Here is a 20,911-nt window from a genome sequence, read left to right on the forward strand (position 1 = left end):
GTGCGCTCACAGCCCAGAAAGCCAACCGTATCCTGGGCTGCATCAAAAGGAGTGTGACCATCAGGTCGAAGGAGGTGATCCTGCCCCTCTACTCTGCTCTCGTGAGACCTCACCTGGAGTATTGTGTGCAGTTCTGGTGTCCTCAACATAAAAAGGACATGGAACTGTTGGAACAAGTCCAGAGGAGGGCCATGAGGATGATCAGGGGACTGGAGCACCTCCCGTATGAAGACAGGCTGAGGAAGTTGGGGCTGTTCAGCCTGGAAAAGGGAAGGCTGCATGGAGACCTCATAGCAGCCTTCCAGTATGTGAAGGGGGGCTATAGGGATACTGGGGAGGGACTCTTCATTAGGGACTGTAGTGATAGGACAAGGGGTAATGGGTTAAAACTTAAACAGGGGAAATTTAGCTTGAATATAAGGAAGAAGTTCTTTACTGTAAGGGTGGTGAGGCACTGGAATGGGTTGTCCAGGGAGGTTGTGGGTGCTCCATCCCTTGCAGTGTTCAAGGCCAGGTTGGACAGAGCCTTGGGTGACATGGTTTAGTGTGAGGTGTCCCTGCCCATGGCAGTGGGGTTGGAACTGGATGATCTTAAGGTCCTTTCCAACCCTAACTATTCTATGATTCTATGATTCTGTGACATGCCAGATGGTTCCAAATCTGCATTAAACCAATACAATAGCTTTGCTTTCAGTGAAAGTCCAGTCAGTCAGAGGTAGCAGATCACTCCTTTAGGCTATGGATGAGGAATACGGCTGTGCATCTATGGACGAGGAGCAATGAAGCTATTAAAAAAAAAAAAAAAAAAAAAATTAAACAGCCGAAATTCATTTTGCTGAATTTCTTTGTGTACTTGGCACAGACTACGATACAGCTACTTAGCAGTAGAGGACATCTAGTGATATTCACATGCAATTACATAAACCTGATAAAAGTTCACATGTGACTGCTTAAAAGCCAGTGTGTCTAAAGACGGGATATGGTGTGGCTGTAGCAGCTGCAAGAGGGCTGGGAGAGGCCCAGCACACAGCACCCTCTATTAACAGGTCACAAAGAAAAAATCTTCTGAAAGGCTTTATACACAGAGAACAAACAGTTAGAGCATAGACAGAAAGCTCTGGGGAGCTGGTGGTGATGCACCTTTTAACAAGGAGACGTTACATGGAAGCACAGCACTTCTTCTACAGCAAAGGAGGGATACAGAGATTAAAATCAGGAGTCTCTGTTCTTAGCTCAATTTGCCTTTCATGTGACACCCTGAGCACACACTGAAGATTTTTTTCTCTCCTTAGTACAAGGGATCAGCCCTTTCTCCATAACCTTTTTCAGCCTACCGCTCTTTCTTTTAGGGAGGATACATAGAATACTCCCCCTTGCCATACTATTTATAACATGGGATTCTCTAGAAATACTTTTCCAGACATATTCCAGGCCTAGGATGAGGGATTTGGCTGCAAAACAGAGACTGACAATTTGGTTTCTACAAAGAAAAGGGTCTGCAGAGCTTTATGAAAGAACACACTTCCCTAAGGAAATAAAGTTATTTTATCTGACACTTTCTTTGAATGGAATTATTCCCATAAAGATCATCATTAATTTAGAAGTAAGGGCTTTAAATTTGAGGCCTCAACATCTTCCACTTATTTCCATGTCAGTTGCAGTCAGTTTACAAATGTCGAGGAGAGGTGGAACTTTATTACTCCTAATAAAACACAAAGAAAGTAAGCTTCTGCTAGTCAGATTAGATCCTTGGGAATAGCTGTGCAAACCTACAGTAGGAAAAAGTTTGTGGCTTAGCTGCCTGAGCTGGCTTCAGCTCAGCAAACAGGTCTGATACAGGATCTGAGTGGTAACTGGCTATTAAATGATGGCAGCAGATCAGGACTGGGAATAAACTCTGACCAGGGCAGGCAGAGCAACTACAGAATCAGCGGGTAGCCAGAGAAGACTTTTATCTCTTACAGAGTGATTTATCTGGGCTGAATTACACATTGAAGGCCTGATGTTGGACACTCTTGCAATGAGAATTGAGTATGAATTTGGTGCACAGATACCTACTTGCCCTGGTTTCAAAACTCAAAGGATGGTATTGAAAGGCCACAGGGACATGGACAAAAAAAAAAAAAACCCAAACAAACAGAGGAAAAGGCTGTATTAGATAAGATGACTGCAACAACTGTTGGTTCTTGTGCCCTTCATGCATTTATGTTATTTATCAAAGGACTCTATATTTAGCAATCATAAGACCAGAGTGGAACAGCCCCGGCTCTTTACTGGTGAAGGCACTCTCTGGAGGGCAGCTGGTGGCTAGCGGAGGCTGGCACAGATGTGAGAGCTTTTCAGTAGCTGAGGCAGGAGTCATTTCTCCAGTGCACTGAGTCATTGTGGGAAGGGGACTGAATCTTACCCAATTTCCGAAAGCAGAACAGCTCTAAGCTCTCTTATGATGAAACAGAAGCTGGCAGAGCACATGCTGTTATGTAGCAGGCAGGGAGGCAACTTGAGACATATTCTGGAGGTTTTCATATGAGCAGCCATAAAGGACACTTGAGAGGCTGAAAGCTGCTGGTGTTGAGCAGGGAAGACACAGTGCAGCTGCTTCAGTACTAGAGAGCTGCAAATTAATGTACGATGTGAGTTTTAAGGCAGAAGAGATGAGGAAATCAATGACCCAGACAGAAAGGGAGATAGTGCCAGATGAAGCCTGATGACGACATTTCCAGGCAATTTGTTCACACTGCTGGGCGAGCTGCTTGTAGAGAGATGGAACAGATTAGAGATGACTATGTATACTTCGCCCAAGAGCAAGATTGTGAGACTCACAGTTGCAAGGGCCTTGGTGGCTGTGCTGCCTCCATGAAGAAATATTAATAACTTTTAACTATCAAAGCATTAGCTCCAGCTGATTTTACAATTTCTGCATGCAAAAAGGCAATTACTTTCCCTCTTAGGGATTTCATCTGAGGGATGCACAATGTTAGTTACATGTTCACTCGCAAATACAGTCTGGTGAAGATGGCAAGCTCTCAGGGGAATTTGAACCTGAGGACATATGTCATCAGAACACTAACAAAATTTAGCTATGAAAATATTATTCTAAGAAATATTGTAAAACCCATTTTGCTGCAAAGAGAATGACAAGGGCTTCTTAGATTGTGCTGGCAGTCCAGCAGCAGTTGTGGGGCACTAACCTGCAAAAATCTGATATTGAACAGGAAGAAAAACTAGCTAATCTGTCTTGTTATGTATTTAGTTATTGCTCAGGTTTCTGTTTGGACGCTCACCATGTGTCAAGAGCTAAGGCAACAGAGGAGAAAGACAAATGGCCTGGATACTGACTGAAGACAGGACATGGCAAGTAGAAAACGAAGTAACTTTTAGCATTGTTTCAATTTTAATGATCTCAGTTCCACACATACAAGGAGCTTATCTTAGAGTGCTTGAGCTTTGGGCAGGTCAGTTCATCACCACATCTGAGATGCAGCACCATGGTGCTCTGGAGCATACTGTGTCTTAGCCTACAACTCCAAATACAAAGCAGGGAACACACGCTGAGAAATATTATACTGGGAAAGCTGTGGCAGCTGCAATTGGTGGTGCCTCTGTCCTGCTCTTTTCCAGCACCTCCTTAGGTTCATTTCAACTATCTTACCCAGTGACCTTATGCACCTTTTGGGCTGCTTCAATATGGTTAGAACACAGGAGTGATGATTCCCCAAAAGAAGATGCAAGACAGGCTTAGCATGGAGACTAAGAAACACTAAAGCACAGAACCAGGATTTGCCAGGTCTCTGTCCTTGCATCTAGAGCTTATTTCTGCTTCTGCCCACGTGCTCTGGAATCAGCATGGCTAGTCTACCCTGCTGTTTACTGAGGGCAATAATAAAGCAGCTGAGCTTGTAGTAGATGTCAGACCTACACTGGGGCAGGGACCCTGCTCTTTACTTAGCCTTATTCGCTTGTATACAGAGCAGAATGTTGTAAACAGAGCTATAAATACTCCTGTGCCCACTGCATGCTCGAGGTCAGAGTAGATCAGCATAGCAATTCCTTCTGGCTTTAAAAATAAGCTATGAATTAATGCATTCATTGCAGCATTGCAGACTGAGTATCCTTGGAATGAGGCTAATGGTGCTGCTCCAAAACACTGACATTCTGGGCAAGAGTGCTGTAAAGAACAAGGTACATGGCAATGAACAACACGGAGAAGGACACAAAGCAGCCTGGTCCCTAAAACCCATCTCTGGCAAGAAGTGATTCAGCAGGATACCTAGATGTCAAACCTGGAAATACCTGTTGGCTCAAAATATTTATAACCCTCTGAACGGCACTAACCTGTCAGGTTACATTTCGGACCACTCTGCTGCATCAACCTCCATGCTTTCCATATGTAACTCACTTTATCAGCTTGTAGCTGAGGAAGCAGGACAGGTGAGAGGAATGGGAGCTGACCCGGAGCTGGAAAGCCAAACCTCAGCCCTAGGCAGGGCAGCACGATCTCACTGCCAGCACATCGATTACCACCCTGTAAATCCAGAGAATGCAGTCTAGAACACAGGATACATCCTAATCAATAATGGCAATGCTTTTCACATTCCTTCAAGCCCAAGATCCCTACATACAGAAAAAGCTTTGGATCCAGAATCCAGCTTTAGATCCAGAATCCAGCTTTATATTATTACAATCTTAGCCAAGCATGTGAAGGAAGGTCCATCCTCCCTACATCCTTTATGGGAAAACCCTGTAGTTACACCTAGAAGTGATGCACTCTGAACCTACTTGCGTGTTCCCTGCAGGGAGACACTTCTATGGTTTCTGAAAGACAGCTTTATGTGGAAAGAACAACCCATCTCCAGGAAATTTTTCATGCTACTTTCTCAAAGACTACGGTAGTCAACGAACTTGGTGAAGAGTCTAGAGCACAAGTCTGATGAGGAGCAGCTGAAGGAACCAGGGTTGTTTAGCCTGGGGAAAAGGAAACTCAGGCAATTCCTTGTTGCTCTCTACAGTTACCTGAAAGGAGGTTGTAGCAAGGTGGAGGTTGCTCTTTTCTCCCGAGTAACAAGAGGTAGGACAAGAGTAATGGCCTCAAGCTGCACCAGCGAAGGTTTAAGTTGGATATTAGGAAACATTTTTTCTTTGAAAGGTTGTCAAGCACTGGAACAAGATGCCCAGGAAAGTGGTAGAGTCCTCATCCCTGGAGGTATTTAAAAGATGTGACACTTAGGGACATGGTTTAATGGTGGACTTGGCAGTACTAGGCTAACGGTTGGACTTGATGGTCTTAAAGGTCTTTTCCAACCTAAATGATTTTTATATGATTTCTATGATTTTTATAGAAAAGCATTTCAGAGAGACTCTCTCTTGGATTCTCTTTCTGATTCTTACTGTTCTTCTCCTTTCCTTCCCAACTTTATGAACATTTTTGTGGCTGAATAACATTTTTGGTCCACTGCCTGTTGTAATCAAGGAAAACCTTCCTACTGACTTCTGGGACAGTCAGGCCCAGCTATTAGTGAAAGATAAAAGCATTGGAACCCCACACTGCTGGGACTGTGTGTGTAAATGGCATTACTTCCCTCCTCCTGTGGTTGCTCATGAGATCAGGACACAAAAGCAGCTTGTCTTTTGGGAGCCTTCTTTCCTTTAGAAGCCTGCTTGCCTTTCTATCTCATAATGACAGTGAGAAATCCTTAAGGGTTTTCTAAGTCCCATGCCCCAGCAGAGAGCCCCAGCAGACAAAGGCTTTGTCAGGCAGCATGTTAATGAAACAGAAAACATGACCTGAATTTTTATAGCTTGTACTTAGCAGGTCATTTACTTGTCATGTAAAGGGACATTTTGCATTGGCTACCAATAATAGGTTCAGAAAAGCAAGCACTTAGCTCTCATGTTTAATTCCCTTGAGGAGGAAGGGAGAGAGGAGACCAGGAGCTGATTCCTTTCCCCACTCCACACTGGGATATTCAAACTATGCAGAACATTTTCCTAAAATTCAGTTGCTGGAACAGAGGTGCTTTTGTGACCCTGGCAGTGGAGCCCACACATGTGGCCAAGCTGAGCCCCAGATCCCAACTGAGAAGGGTTTCTGATCCTCACATCTCACACAGTAGCAGCCCATCTGAGCAGCTCTTCGCAGAACAGAGCTTGCCATTTTCTTGTCAGGCTGGCAATGTTCTGGCTAGTCAAGTTAGCTCTCCAGGTCAAGGCAGGGTGGCCAGACCCAGGCTAAAATTGTAACACAAAAGTGCCCTAGCTGTGGGGTGATTTTCACAAGCTGTGCTGTCAGGCTTTCGCCTTTATGCAAGGAGAACAGTGGGGCATGCAAACATCCTCAGAGATAAGGAAGATGTCCTTAAACAGTCTCTGGGTCCAAACTAGCACATGTACTAGCTAGACTAGTACTGTACTAGCAAGTACAACTAGCACATGTACTAACTAGTACTGTACTAGCAAGACTGAACTGGGCACAAAAGCAGTCTAGGCCTGTGCCAAACCAAAGTCATTAGATAAAATGCTGATAAGCACTTTCAGTCTTTACAGAAAAGACACAAGGGCCCATTTCTCTCCTTACCTCTCCACAACCATATAAGCTTCACATAATAAAAGAGGTTGTGATGAATCTCACAGGACCTTTGAGCACCTTTAGCAGCTCCTGCACTGGCCGAGAGGTGAACAAGTCTTTCTTGTTGATTCCAAGTTTTCAGCTGTACAGTGTTATTTGTGTCTTGTAGAGAAACTCTAAGCCTAAAACCAAGAATGTTTGTGATTTCCACTCTTTAAATGGGAAATAAACACTTCAGATTTCCATGGAAGACTCTACAGAGACTAGATAATCTTTGGTTGGCCTAGACTGCTTTGTCCTTCACCCAGTAGCTCAGTGTTTTGGCTCAGCCTTGTAATTCCTGTTGCCATTAACCTCTCCAGCACCTCCTTCTTGATGCCTTCAATTATCTGAGTCCCTCCAAGAGAAGCACACCAAAGGCTGATGATGAAAAAGAAAGCAAAATTGTCATGTTGTTTCTGGCTCTGACACAATTACCTGTGCATATATGCAATATCTACTCCCCATCCTTAGACCCCTTTCTGTGACACTAGGGTGTCAACATTTGTGCATTGTGCAACATGACAGACTCCTGGTAAGGTAAGTTGGAAGGGACCAGTGGAGGTCTGTAGTCCTGAAAGTTAAACTGTAAACTGGAAGTTATTGCCAACATTAGACCAGCCAGCCATGGTTTCGAGCTCAGACACAACTGTAGTGCATCAATTACAGTCTGCTGCACTCTCACATATGTAAGTAATGCGACTGTTGGTCAATGGCAACAAAATTGAGTCATGATATTATTCCATTAATTCCTTCTGTTCCTACAGCTTACTTGTAAGTCTTGCTGTCATCTATACTATTAATGAAGTCACCTGTACAAGCTAAGATCACATGTCCATTTTTCTGGAGGGCATATAAAGCTAAAGGTTGGTGTTTTCACGCTCTCACCAATTAGTAGCACTGTAGTTCATCAACTGTTGAATAGCCCTTTGCTCCAAAAGTGCCAGGTGTCAAAAAACTGTCCTCACTGAGAGGTAGACTCTACCCTCAAGAGCTGAAACAGACCAAGTGTTGCTGAGGACACACAGCTGCATGAGGTAGGAGCCAGGAGTGCTGACATGTCACTGTTCTAACTCATGTAGATCTACATGCTTCATCGTGCATTTATGTCTCAGAGGAACAAATCCACACATCTGTCAGGCTGGTCTGACTGATGCCTTTCACACATGAGCTATCAGACTGTCAGACCTGCCCCTGTGCAGGGTCTTTAAGACCCTGGTATCCCACTCTAATCACTAGAGCAGGATCATTGAATTACTGAGTGTGCTCAGTAAAGGATATTTAATAAAGGCATGAAAAAGCTACCGAGAAACAGAGATCATGACCCTGCTTCTGCTAAAACAGTTTAATTTTAAGATAAAAAACTCTAAAGAAAAATTTGAAGGGACTTGTACACATGGGTAGCATGGCTCACCACACTAATTACAGGACAGAGTGCATTTCAGATATTGATCTGGGGTTGGAAAGGACTTAACAAGATTAGTTAGGAGTTACTAGCACAAGATGAAGATATTCATCTAGTTCATAGCTTTGCTGAAGTCAGGGTACTTACACTAGACAGAAGTGCAGCCCTTTGAAATCCACAAGCAGAAACTACAAGCTTTACAAACATCAGTAAATCAAGCTTCAGAGGAACTGTTGCCTCATTTCACATATGAGAAATGAGACAACAAAGGCCCTTCGCCCCACTGTTTTACAGCTAGTTGATGGAAAACCTTCAAGCACAGCTGATTTTAGGAGACAGTGTACTCAAAGCTCAGTGAACCTGCCAGGCATTAGATCAGGTCCCAAACTAACTTACTGTTCTTACTCAAAAAAAGGACTGTCTTGAAATGCAAAGTCACAAAAACTGCTGTCATGGTTGGCACCAGTTTGCTCCTTTTTGAGTGCTACTTGAAAGGAAGTTAAGTTTTGGAGAGTTTTAGAGACAGAATACTTAATGCTTTGAGCCTGAAGAGTCACTGCTTACCCAGTATCCAAACACCACGTGGAGACCTTATGGGAATTCTGCTTGGATTGTGCTACTCCTCATACTTCCTGTTTGCTGACAAGTTCTAATAAAAGTGAACTATTTCTTTACAGAAGGAAACCAAGGATACGTTCTCTGATTGAGGAAAGACAAAGCTCTTCTCTGCTATCCCCTTCCTCGCCAGCACTGAGTGGTGTTTATGGAAGGCCATACATTTTTACAAATACTTCTTTGCAAGAAGTAAAACTGAGGGTCACAGGCCTTCAGTGCAAGTCTGCTGATGAAGGCTGCTAATGCTGTAAGAACCTCTGCTTGAATATAGTTGCATGGATGCATGCAAAGCTGTTTGCAGTGTTGAGGCTCCACCTCATCCTCAGCATACTGTCACTCTGAATTCCAGTTAGATAAGGGATGTTGCTTGCACAGGTCTTGATATCCAAGGGCATAATCTTTTGCATTTTGTAGCAGTCAAGGTGCCAAGGAGTAAACTGAAGAGTTTGAGCATGTGGGGGTTGGTTGTTTGCACTGACAAGAAGTGAATTTGATCTAAAGAGATGCTTCAGCATGCTCCAGTAGTTCTGACTGCATACTAATTCAATCCCTGGCCTCTTTTCTGTTGAGAGTGTTTCACCAAAATTTCCAGTATTCCATATCAGCATGCCCCTTTAGAATATAGAAGCTGCCAACTCATGTAAAAATCAGCTGCCAGATAATGTCAGTTTTTACTCAGAGCCCAGCCAAGACCCAAATCAGTAAGACTAGAAATAAAAGGCTCTGAAGTGAGCTACTAGCTGTGATCTATCCATTCCACTTCAGCTGTGCAAAGATCATGAGCAGTTACATGATTTGAGAGCCTGGGCAGCATTTCTCAAGTGGAGAAGCCAGAGAAAAGAGAAGTCCAAGTGTCATGACTCAAGACATTTGAGGAAATGTCATAACAGAGTACAAGGAAAACTCAGTCACTTGCAGAAAGAAGATAAATTCTGGGTCACAGAGGCAGGGTACGTAGCTCACCCATGGGTAGTGGAAAGGCATCTGGGCTGTTCATGAGAGATTTGTCTCTCTTCTGCCACTGGAGGAATGCATAAGCAATTGAGTGCATTGCATCAGTGCCTGGAAGTAGAACTCCGCTAACAGGAGCAGGAAATCTAAGACTTAAGAGAAGATGGTCTTGATGTGTGACAGAATGTGAGTGTCAAGTTTTAAAGTGTTGCAATTAAAAGAAAAACCTCTGAGGAAAGCAGAAAGTGACACAGCAGACCAAAACCAAAACACTTGGAAGAGTACAAACTCAGACACAGAATAAAGGGATTTGAGGAGCTGACACATCATGTGCACTTCAGTGGTCAAAAAAAGAGCTACAAATAAAAGTAAGCATTCCTTTGTAACTTGTGCGTTTCTCTGTGAGTGAAGGAAAAAAAAAAAAAAAGACTGACTCTCAATTGTATTCAACAAAAAATTGTCTGATTGTGTTCCTCTCAAGAAATTAAGCTAACAAGGGATTTAGATTTGAAAGGAAGAAAGATGATCCTCTTAACTTTCAGATTAAATACCTAACAATGGCACTTCTGCCTAGAGTGCTGAAAATCAGTGGAAGTGCTCACACGTACACTAAATCCACAGGAGTTAGGTCTTAGAGGCTGAACATCAGCAGCTGGGTTCCCCTCTTCCCCAAAATCTCCTCTCTTCTCTTCCCACTCACATTTTCAACTTTTATGTGAAATCACCATTTCCAGTATGCATTCCTGGAAGCTCACAATCTGATTTGGGGGGGAAATCCTCCATCCATGATAAGCTGTTTCCATGCGGATTAAACATTTCAGTTTCGTTTTTGTGCTGGGAGCTTCTATACAAGATTTACTTCCCAGTTTTCATGCCGCTAAAAAGATAATGAAAATATCACCATAACAGAGGTTACTTGATACTCCCTCCACATAGAAGATACTAGTTAAGGTGAAATATGCACAGCAAAGCTGCTTGATTCTGTATGACAAACCCAAACATTTTCTCATTATGGAATAATCCCAATATACAAATTATCAGAAATATCAAGAGATAAATTTGAATAGGTTCAAGTCTCCCAGTCCCCCTTAGCATACCAGAAAAGGCAATAGTGAAAACAACCCCTTAAACTCGATCTGTCTGGAGAGTAAGGTGTGAAAACTGATTGTAATGACATACCTAACCAGGGTTTTCGCATTTGCTTTTTATTGCAATAATGATAACTGGCCCCAACCTGAGTTCTGCAGCTATGCAAGATTCCCAATGAAGCCACCAAGAGGGAAGGCTCTCAGTTGCACCTTTGATATCTGGAGTGACTCCACCTGTGCCTGGAGCAGCTAAAGCATCTTTGCCATATCCGTTTATACTGGTGGAAAAGCTCCTAAGTTGTACATAACTCAGTAGCATCACTTACTGTTAAAGTATACATCTTTGATGCAGTTTTCCCTCTGCTTACTAGGTTACAAAAATGCTTATAAAAACAGACTGTCCCATTTCAGTATGGACTACTTATTCATATCTCCTGATTGCAAAATAGATAGTTGTGTGGTTTGGCACTTGGCAGGGCTTTGGTCCTGCTCTGTACCCTGTTTGCACAAGTCACAATTGAGACTAAATTCTCAAAGCATGGTCATCTCTTTCACGTGTTCCCAACTGGTCACTGAAACCACTTGTGAGGTCTGAAGAGTAAACTCTCCTTTGCCCTTGTCTCCTCACATGGGCCATCCGAGATGTCTAACTAGCATGCTGCTCTCAAGAACAGTGTCCCCATCAGGAAGCATTGATCCAAACTGGCCAGTAGCAAAGCCAGAGCAGATGCAGCCAGCACAGTAAGAGCAGGCAACTGGGTCATGCAGCTCAAAGCTGAACACTCACTTGGCACTAATGATGCCCAGATGGGTTTTTCTTCAAGTCAAATCTGCAATACAAGTGCTGTTGCTTGTGCCATTCATATCTGGATGGACCCTACTTAAAAATAACTATGAAAGACGCCACCAGGCTATATTCAGAACCTGAAGGATTTTTCATAGTCAAACAGTGGTCAGAAAAGTTGTGTTTCTTCCATCCAGAAGTACCATTTTCTGTTAAAAAAAATGTGTCTGTGGTTTCAGGGGGAACCCTTAAAGGTGGTTTCATCCAGAATGCTCATGCTTTCACTAGATAACTCTAATATTTTAACCCCAACATTTTCCAGGGGCATAACACACATAAGTCAACAACATCTAAAGCAATCCTTCTGGCTGTTTTTCTTTCCTCTTCCATGTTAACCGTGTGAAAACAATGAAAAGTGCTTTCCAGACAGCTGTGATGGTAACCCACAAGGGATATTGAACTTTGAGAACACAGAAAAGACTTATCCCCTTATTATCTTATCCCCTCCCTAGCTCTACCTGTCTGGGAAGCGATCTGCAGTGTCTGTCCACCTTTTTGTTGTCAAATAACACCAACCTTTAAGGTACTCAGTAAGATGCTGGGTTTGGACACCAAAGAATAAGCAAGCACTGCTTGAGGTAATTTGAGCAGCAAAGAGAATGGAAAGGGAGATCCTTGCTACCAGCTGTTTTGTTGTGTGCTGGCTCATTCACTTAGTGATTTATAGTTTGTTGCTGGTGAAGCAAACCAGAGCTCCTGCCCATTGCTGCCACATGAAGAGCAATGGGGAAAAGCTGCCTCTGTAGGCTGCCTGTGATACAAACCTTCCCATTGCTGCTTCTAGGATCAGAGTCCATTTGCAACACACTGCTTAAATGCTGAATTTGACACTGTCTTTCATTTTAAAGAAGCTTTAAAGCCACTTCTTTCTATTTAGCAAGTATCATTACTTCGAAGAAATTCAGTTCTGAAATTCAGCTCGTAGAATTAATCTCACCATTTTCCCCAACCCTTATTACCAGCTGGAGTAAAATATCCACACTGTTTTCTTGATTAAAAGATTGTTGCAATCAGCAGTGAAGGAACACCTGTTCATGAGGGTAAAATTGAAATGATTCCTGAAGTGAGCACATGAACTGTTACAATTTTTTTCCATGCTGAGCTTTCAAAGTAATTATAGTAACCCTGCAAAATACAGCTTAGGCTCTACTGTATTCCATATCAGATCAAAACCAATAATGATTATTTCTAAAATAGTGATACTCCTTCAGTACAACTCACCCAAATAGAATCAGTTCTTTCAGTGGCTTTTCTCTTGTGCAAAAAAATGCAGTGTGATTTACAGCTACACAGAAAAATGGCCCATTGATGCAGTCCTATCCCTGATACCATGAATAACAGGCTCTGCAGTCAGAGATTCACCCAGTTAAAGGTAGCAGGTATTTCACACCTAATATGCTACTGACAGCCCAAGAATTCCAACTGCTCTCAGACTACACCGGGAGAAATAAATGCTTCTTTTTTTTCAGCTTTGGTCCTGATTTTGCACACAAAAGCACCTCTGCAAACTGGCTCCCAATAGCTGCAAGCTGGATCCTAACAATTCCTAAGAAAAAGGATCAGGTTAGAGGCCCATGTCCTGAGATTTGTCTGGACAAAGAAAAGGAATAAAGAATTATGTAGCAAAGGAGAAAGATCAAATTAAGCTGGATCTAAATAGACTTAAATGTCAGATACAATTGTACGAGTTAATGCTCAATTGGACAAAGGCTGGAAGACCTAGAAAATAATTAGACTTAGGACTGGTGAGTATTAAGTTTGGGGAATAGGAATAAGAACTGAAGGAGGTAATTGTCTAATTATGCTTCAAATTTTTTAGTGGAATTACTGGGTGAAAGTCCAGTTCATCAACTGATGTGTTCAAATATTCCCCGTTAACAGGAGGCTCTTTCCCTCTGGAGTTTACCCTCTCACAGAATAGCAGTACTTGGTCAGCTTGCTATGAACTCAAGCTAGAAAAGTTTCACCAAAGAAATAAGGCAAAGTACCCTAAAACAAAGTCAGTGTTTATCATTGGAACAAATCCCTGGTGGAAGGGACGGATTTTGTCCCTTTTGTGCTTTTGTGAGTAGACAAGATGCCTTTGTACAAGATCTGAGAAAAACCAAACCAAGCCAAAATAGTTTTTTACCTTGAAATAGGGGAATTTGGTAAAATTAAGATAATGTAAAATCCGATGTTGTTCCTTCATGAATAAGTTCAGTTTTGAAATAGGTTTTTGTCTTCCAGCAGCTACAGAAGTTTTCAGGGTTCCACAGTCCCAATGACAATAAAGATTCCCCAAACAATTAGTATGCCAAAACCCGGGGCTGATCTGCAACATGGTTTAATCCTTTCTTTGTTCAAGCCAGTGAAAACTTTTGAAGCAAGTACATTGGTCTGTGCACTCCTTGTTTGCATCACATAAATGCTGTAAAGACATTTCTTTAAGGTGAGCAATAGCTACCATACTGAAATGATCAAATTAGTAACAAATCAATTACATTTATTAAAATAATTCCATTACAGAGACCTATTTCAGATATAAATATAGGGCAAAGGGGAAGTTTGAAGACATTCCTCTGCAATTCCATATGGTATTAAATGGCCTGTAATGTGCAGGGAGGTTGGAACTAGATGACCTTAAGGTCCTTTCCAACCCTAACTATTCTATGATTCTGTGTGTAGGTGATTGTAAAAACATGAGCTGGTTGGCCTAGATCCTACTCTTTCCAGCTTTGAGCATTTATAGGAAGTAAGATTTTGTTAATGAGCTAGGTGAAGTTTAAGGGTAGATACACTATTACTAGCTTCGCAGGGACGGCTGAAAAAAACCCAAACCCAGATAGACAGCTCCTTCAGTCTGAAATAGAGATCTACTTGAGTTTTCCCATTGACCAGTTAGTTACCAGTAAACACACAAGGGAGGAATTGCCTTCAACATGAAGCACACATTGATGTTTTACATAATCAGGACCCAAAATAAGACTAATACAGTCTGTCCAGTAACTCATTAGCAGATATGGTGTGATAGCATTTGCACTTGCTTATCCACAGTGGGAGAGCCATGCTCTTCAGATCAGGAGGGATTCCCAGGGATTTTCAGCTCTGTATCAGGCCCTACATGTTAGAGTTTGCCATACTCCACAGGCTTCAGAGGACCTCAGCCAAACTCCTGAATGTGGATTACAATGCTTACGAACTGTGGGTTGCTTCCTGAAGCCATTCAAACCCAACAGGCATCAGGAGAGATGCTGCCAACCCCAAGGTGCTTGGGCAGAGCTTGGACTTAATTTTGCAGATTAATTCTGTATGTAAAAAATGCGTATACTCTGATCTTCTTGTCTTTTAGCCTCTGTCCTTCCCGAAACAAGAGCCCTTCCTTTTTCTAGCTGATCCAAAAAGCAAGCAAGTGAGGACACTAAGTGGAGGTTCATATAATAACATCCTCCTGCCTGAGGCAGCTTGCAAGTGGCTCTTGGTGGAAGGCAGATCCCCTATTTAGCAGGATGCCAGGAAGCAGTATCTCAACTTTAGTGGAAATTGGGGTTGCCTGGGGCCAGACCAAATAGAAAAATGGTCACAGAAATATTCACACATGCAGTAGTAGCACTGCTGACCTCCAGATGAGCACATTGAGATCCCGCTCAAGTTCTGTACAGAATAAATGACAAAACTTGATCTCAGTGCAGGCAGTATAAGCATTGTAACCCTTATTTTTCCATGCTCCAAGCCTTATTTCTTCATGCTAGCTCAGTGCTCTGGCCAGCTTAATATCTGAGTTTATTCAGTGTGACATTCTGAGACATAGCATTGACTTTTATGTCTCATTTATGAACGGTGAGGACCAGCATGCTATTATTAGGGAAAAGATTTTTCAGCATGTTCTAGTGATGCAACTTTGAATGGACCTTGGGACTTCCATCAGCTGCTGGAAAAGGTGTCTTATTGTTCACTAGTAACTATAGCAAAGTGATTTTGTAGGAGAATGTGAAGTAATTTACCTAGCTATTAAAAAAAAAAAAAAAATCTGACATGTGTATTAGATACCAGAAGCTGAAAAAATACCCTGATGTCTGACATTTTTAAAATAACTGGCCAAAGTATTTTACAGAGATATATAACATCTCTTTTCTTAGCCTTGTTTTTTGGCTCCTTTGCTACACCATCTGTTTTCACTGCAAGCTGTGACAAAAACTTTTCTGTAACCTGTCCTGCTGCCATAAAGCTGAGATAGCATAAGAGGTAGAAAAATAACAGTCTCAGACTAAACCAGAGGTCTTTCTCTCACAGAAGCAGTTTTTCTAAGGCTATTACCATGTTTGCAAACTCTGCTAACCATGTTAAAATCAGGTTGCTAACAATATTTTTTTTTTTTCAGAGAGAAATCTCTGTAGCACGTAGGGCATTTGCAGCAATGCTACTAAAAATAAGAGCACGGCCTGACAGAATCTTCAATTATTCATGTTTTCACAAGTACAGGATAGGCAGGCTAGCAGCCTTCAGAGCTGCCACCAGATATCACCAGTACTGTCCAGCTCCGATGCCCACGAGCGCAGCATCTGCTGGATGCACTGCTCCCTTCTGCTAAGAAAGGGCCGAAGTTTTATTTAACAAAAAGCTATGCAAGCCCAAGGGGGAAGATCCTCAGGTTCTAAGAAAGCTACCGGAGACTTGATGGCTCGCTTTTGCAGGCACTCAGGCTGTCACCACCACCCCAGCTTCTTCCTCTCGGGAAGAAGCCTGTTAGGAGGCCAGCTCATGAAACATTTACTCTGCATCAATGTCACATACTGTGCACTTTTCTGTCCCAAGCTATAAAATATGCAGTGTGGCTCCAGGCCTTCAGTTAAAGGGAATGGTTTTGCAGTTAGCTGGTTAACCTTTTCTTCACCACCCTTCACTTGAAGATGAGTCCCTGGTGCTTTACTTTAACTCATAAGGAACACGAGTGTTTAAGGCAACTTGCATTAGCAGAGCACTTCTGTTGGGTGAACTTTCAGAAATGACTGGGCTGGCAGGGAGCCCAGTGACCAATGAAGTGGTGACAGGAACATTGAAAGTCTTCAACTGAAGCCTGGGGCATACTTACATTCTTTGGAGTGCATTTGGGAGAGGCTGAAGGAAGATGGAGAGGTCTTCTGTTGGACCTCTCTGAAACACTGCTTATCCTAGATCCATCGTGCCATTAGTAAGATGAGGCACCAAGGTTTGTCATTCTACATTCCCCCTGTAAAAGTGAGATTAGTTGAAGGACCCTATGTCTGTACAGGGAGCTGCTAGGTGAGATGCCATCAGGTCTCCCTGATGTCCCACTAGATTAGCAGCACAAACCATTGCAGAGAGAAAGCAGGCTCTGGTGGGTTGAAAGACTGTAGTTCACACCAACTGAAGGCTGAATGATTGTGCAGTAAGATGCAAGAAGATATTATAGACTATCCAGTGTTAGCAAGGTAATTTTTATAGGTAAGGAAGTTTACCTAAATTCTGCTTTGCCAATTTCAAACCTAGCTGAAACATGTCTCAGGTCTCATCTTTGAATGGGCCAAAATATTTAATTAGTGACTGTGCTAAAGAGCCTCAATGGAAAGGAAACTGCTAGGTGCTGCAAACATGCAGAGCACAGAAGCCATCCACCTCTGCGATACTTTTCATGAGAGCTTCCCTGGTCAAGGACAATCTTGTGTTACATGACTGCACACTAATAAAGACCACCCATGTCTCTGACAAGGTCTCTAACTCACAATGACAGCAAAAGAGGAGAAGCACTGCCCATTGTAAGATTAAAATGCAATAGCCCCTGGGTAGCTCCGCACCAGATACTTCCATTGGTGCTGTGCCACTGAACAGTTCTGAAATTGCTGAAGAGAAACTGTGTATCTGTAGCGTAGGAGCCAAGTAGTGAGCAAACATCCCCTGGCTGCCAGAATCAAAGTGTTATTGTCCTCCAGGTATGAGCTAGAAAGTCAAGAGATTCAACTTTATCCTATTATATATTTAAAAGTAAAACTGCTATGGTTCATAACACTCAGACTTGTACATATTTAGGAATTAGGCATTTTCCCCCAACCTGCTTCTAATGAATAGTTCATTAACTGTTTGGGACTATCAAGCGCTAATTTACATGCAGCTTAACACTTATTTACCACTAATGATTATAGTGCTATTGCAGCTGTCTTGATCCATGGGCACGCTAAAGATTTTAGGACTGCTTGAATTTTTTTTTCCTCCCTTGCCAGATAATGTACAGTGCTTTGAAAATGGCAAAACTTCCAGAGAGCTGGGATGGTGAAACAATAGCTTCAGCTTCTACTTTGAAAAGCAATGTCTGCAGTACAGACTACAGCTGATTGCACTCACTCAGTGGAGTTGTGCTCAGGAGGGCAGTGGGGTGGGATGGGAGCTTAGATGCCTCAATTGGATTTGCTGAGGTGGAAATAAACCAGCCATGTTGTGTGCTAAGGAATCTGCAATTCAAACAGGAAAGAAAATTCTCTTTCATCACAAACTTCAAAGTGGTTTCCAGTGGTCTCATTGACTAGCTTATTGATTCTGGCTTTTATTCTCAAAGAGGAAAAAAGTCCAAGAGAGGCAGCTTGCCTTAAGAAACAAAAGGCTGTACTATAGGTCCCATTTAAGTTCTCTGTGACTATTCATTATTTGGCAGCTTGTTTCAAAGCATCTTTTTAGCTATTTTATATGCCTTCATGCCTAATGCTGCCCATGATTATCCTGCAAGGTCCTGATCTCCTAACTCAGAGCTTTGCCCACTCCAAGGAATGTGATTCTTAAATGTTTTAACAGCAAACTTTGATAGGTGGCTGCAAGTATGGCGTAATCCATGACAGCCCTTGCTGCATTCCCACTACTTTTCACGCAGCCTGGCAGCATGTGCAGAGCATGAAAAAATGATGCTCAGTAGTATGCAGGAAAGACCATGACAATCTTCCTCTTCTCATGCTCTGCAGAATCGTCTCCAGCTCTACTGGGCACCCAACTGCAGGTTCACAATTTTGCATCTTAAATGCCACAGAGATGTAGCTAAGAGAGTTCAAGCAAGTAGCCTTTTGTGAGGTAGCCCTCAGTCAAGTTTTCTACCTCTTTGTTGCACTCTACAAGTGTCTGGGAGAAGTTTATAGCAAGAAGAGACAGGATTTTAGTCCAAAGAGGGACCTGACTGTTACCTACAGATCCCATTCAATGCTTTTAGGAGCAGTAGTAGAGAAATTACTTGAAAGTGCAAGGCATCTCTTGAGAGGTACCTGTTCCCACTTTAAACCTAGATCTTTGATAGCTAAGTAGAGTTAACAGAACTGTCAATACAGAGTAGTTTTGTGAATGAGAGCTGTAAATCCTGCTCATTGGCAGCTTCTTTAACTAGGATACCCTATGTCAATTCAAATATCTTAATATTCCTATTCATTAAATAAATTTACAAACCCCATCCATTCCAAATTTTTCAGTTAGGAGCTGAATCTACATTTTCAGTCTTGTAGTGACTAAAGCAGGTGCATGCAGGTCCTAACTGAACATTAATTTTGAAGTTGTAGGAGCCCTCTCTAAGACTGACCCCTCAACCCTGTACCTGGTTTAGGACAACATTGTCTGACTGGGGCTTGAGTTCAAGGTCAATTCTAGTTGTAACCGGTGACATTTTAGTAAGTAAAACAGCCAGAAGGACTATGTTCTCTGTGAAGTGGGGAGAGAATTGCTCGGCTCTGGCAGGTTGGAGATGACATCCATTACCCCAACTATTCCCACCCTTGGAGCAGCCCCAAAAGTAGGAAAATCCCAAAACATTAATTTCAGGTTCCTAAGTTTAATATTGGCTGCAGTTTTAGATAAAAAAGTAGTCAGGAAATATTTTATCTAGAATTACTTAATGGCAAGTTTAACTGCAAACTGTCAAGCCTCTGAACTGGCAGTCGGTGCTGCAGGGCAGTATCTAACAGCATGAAGATGAATGTGGAGCCTTGCCAAGTGCAGCAAGACGGGCAACAGCTCCAGGGATCACTTTGCCTGCATTTATTAGAGTTTAGCACCACCTAATGTGTGAGTGCCTCAACTTCAAGCACTTCCCAGCACGGGCAGGATGGAAATAGTTTAGCTGGAGCTAGAGAGAGCCTGTGGCATCAGTAAGCATTAAAATTCAACGTCTCCTCTGCTCCTTACTTTTCCCTTAGTAGGGGAGAAGAATTAGGAAGAGGAACAGGCAGCTCTGCTGTGAGAACACCTGGGACTTCGAGAGACAGAAGAGCAACGAGCAGGGAGTCCAAGCACACCAATGGTGACTGTCCACAGCTCAAGACGTACAAGGAACAGTAGTTTCTCAACCAACAAGTACAGCTGGGAAGAGTTAGCAGCCTTCTCTCGATTGTTTTCATCCTTGATATGTGACATTTGTAGGCTTAAAAATGACAGATGGTCACTCTAGCCATTCTGAGAGCAGCAGCTGGCAAGAGGACCTGTAAAGGGTTTCAAGACTGCTCGAGTCTGGGATCAATTCAAACTCTCCAAAAGCTGCAAGAATTGCCCTATTGCCTTAGAAACAGTTTTGCAGGCCTTGAAAGATGAAAAAAGTGCTTGCACTTCTAAATTTAATTTTCAAGTGTACTGATTCACAACACCCTGCAGGATCACGGGGCTAATTTTCAGAATCCGCTTGGCAAAGGACTATTCCAGCATGGGAGTTGAGCGCTAGTGATATTTTTATGTTTCTAATTTTTCTTTAGACTCCAAAGAGCTATGCTTGGGAAAATATTGCCTCCAGTAATACTTTGGGGAAATCAAAATGAATGAACCAATAAATAAAATGTATCCTCCTTCCTAATTTTTTTTTTTAAATGCTATTACAATTAGGAGACAGGGACTATGATGATAACTGATAACTTCAGCAAAGCAAAATAAGATTGGAAAGGATTTAGGGTTCTGACTCACTTGGATCTAAATACACAGAAAAGGACTGAAGTGCTGCTCAGGTTTGCTAAGGCTTCCTGTAGACTATCCGGGGAGAAGTAAACAGCTAAGAGAAGCCTACAGCAGCCAGCTCTCCACCACCTCCTCTTACACACATCTCGTACCTGCAGCTGAGCACCTCACCACACCTTTTTCATAGAATCATTATAGAAACATAGAAGAGTTTGGGCTGGAAGGGACCTTAATGACCATTTATTTCCACCCCCCGTGCCACAGGTAGGGACACCTCACACTAGACCAGGTTGTAGACCAGGTTGCTCCAAGACCTGTCCATCCTGGCCTTGAACAATGCCAGGGATGGGGAATCCATAACTTCTCTGAGCAACCTGTGCCAGGGCTTCACCACCCTCATAGTGGAGAAATTCTTCCTAACATCCGATGTAAATCTACACTTTTTCAGTTTAAAACCATTAATTACCCTTTGTTCTGTCATTACATGCCCTTGCCAG

This window comes from Lathamus discolor, chromosome 3 (assembly GCF_037157495.1).
Source record: "Lathamus discolor isolate bLatDis1 chromosome 3, bLatDis1.hap1, whole genome shotgun sequence".
NCBI lineage: Eukaryota > Metazoa > Chordata > Aves > Psittaciformes > Psittacidae > Lathamus > Lathamus discolor.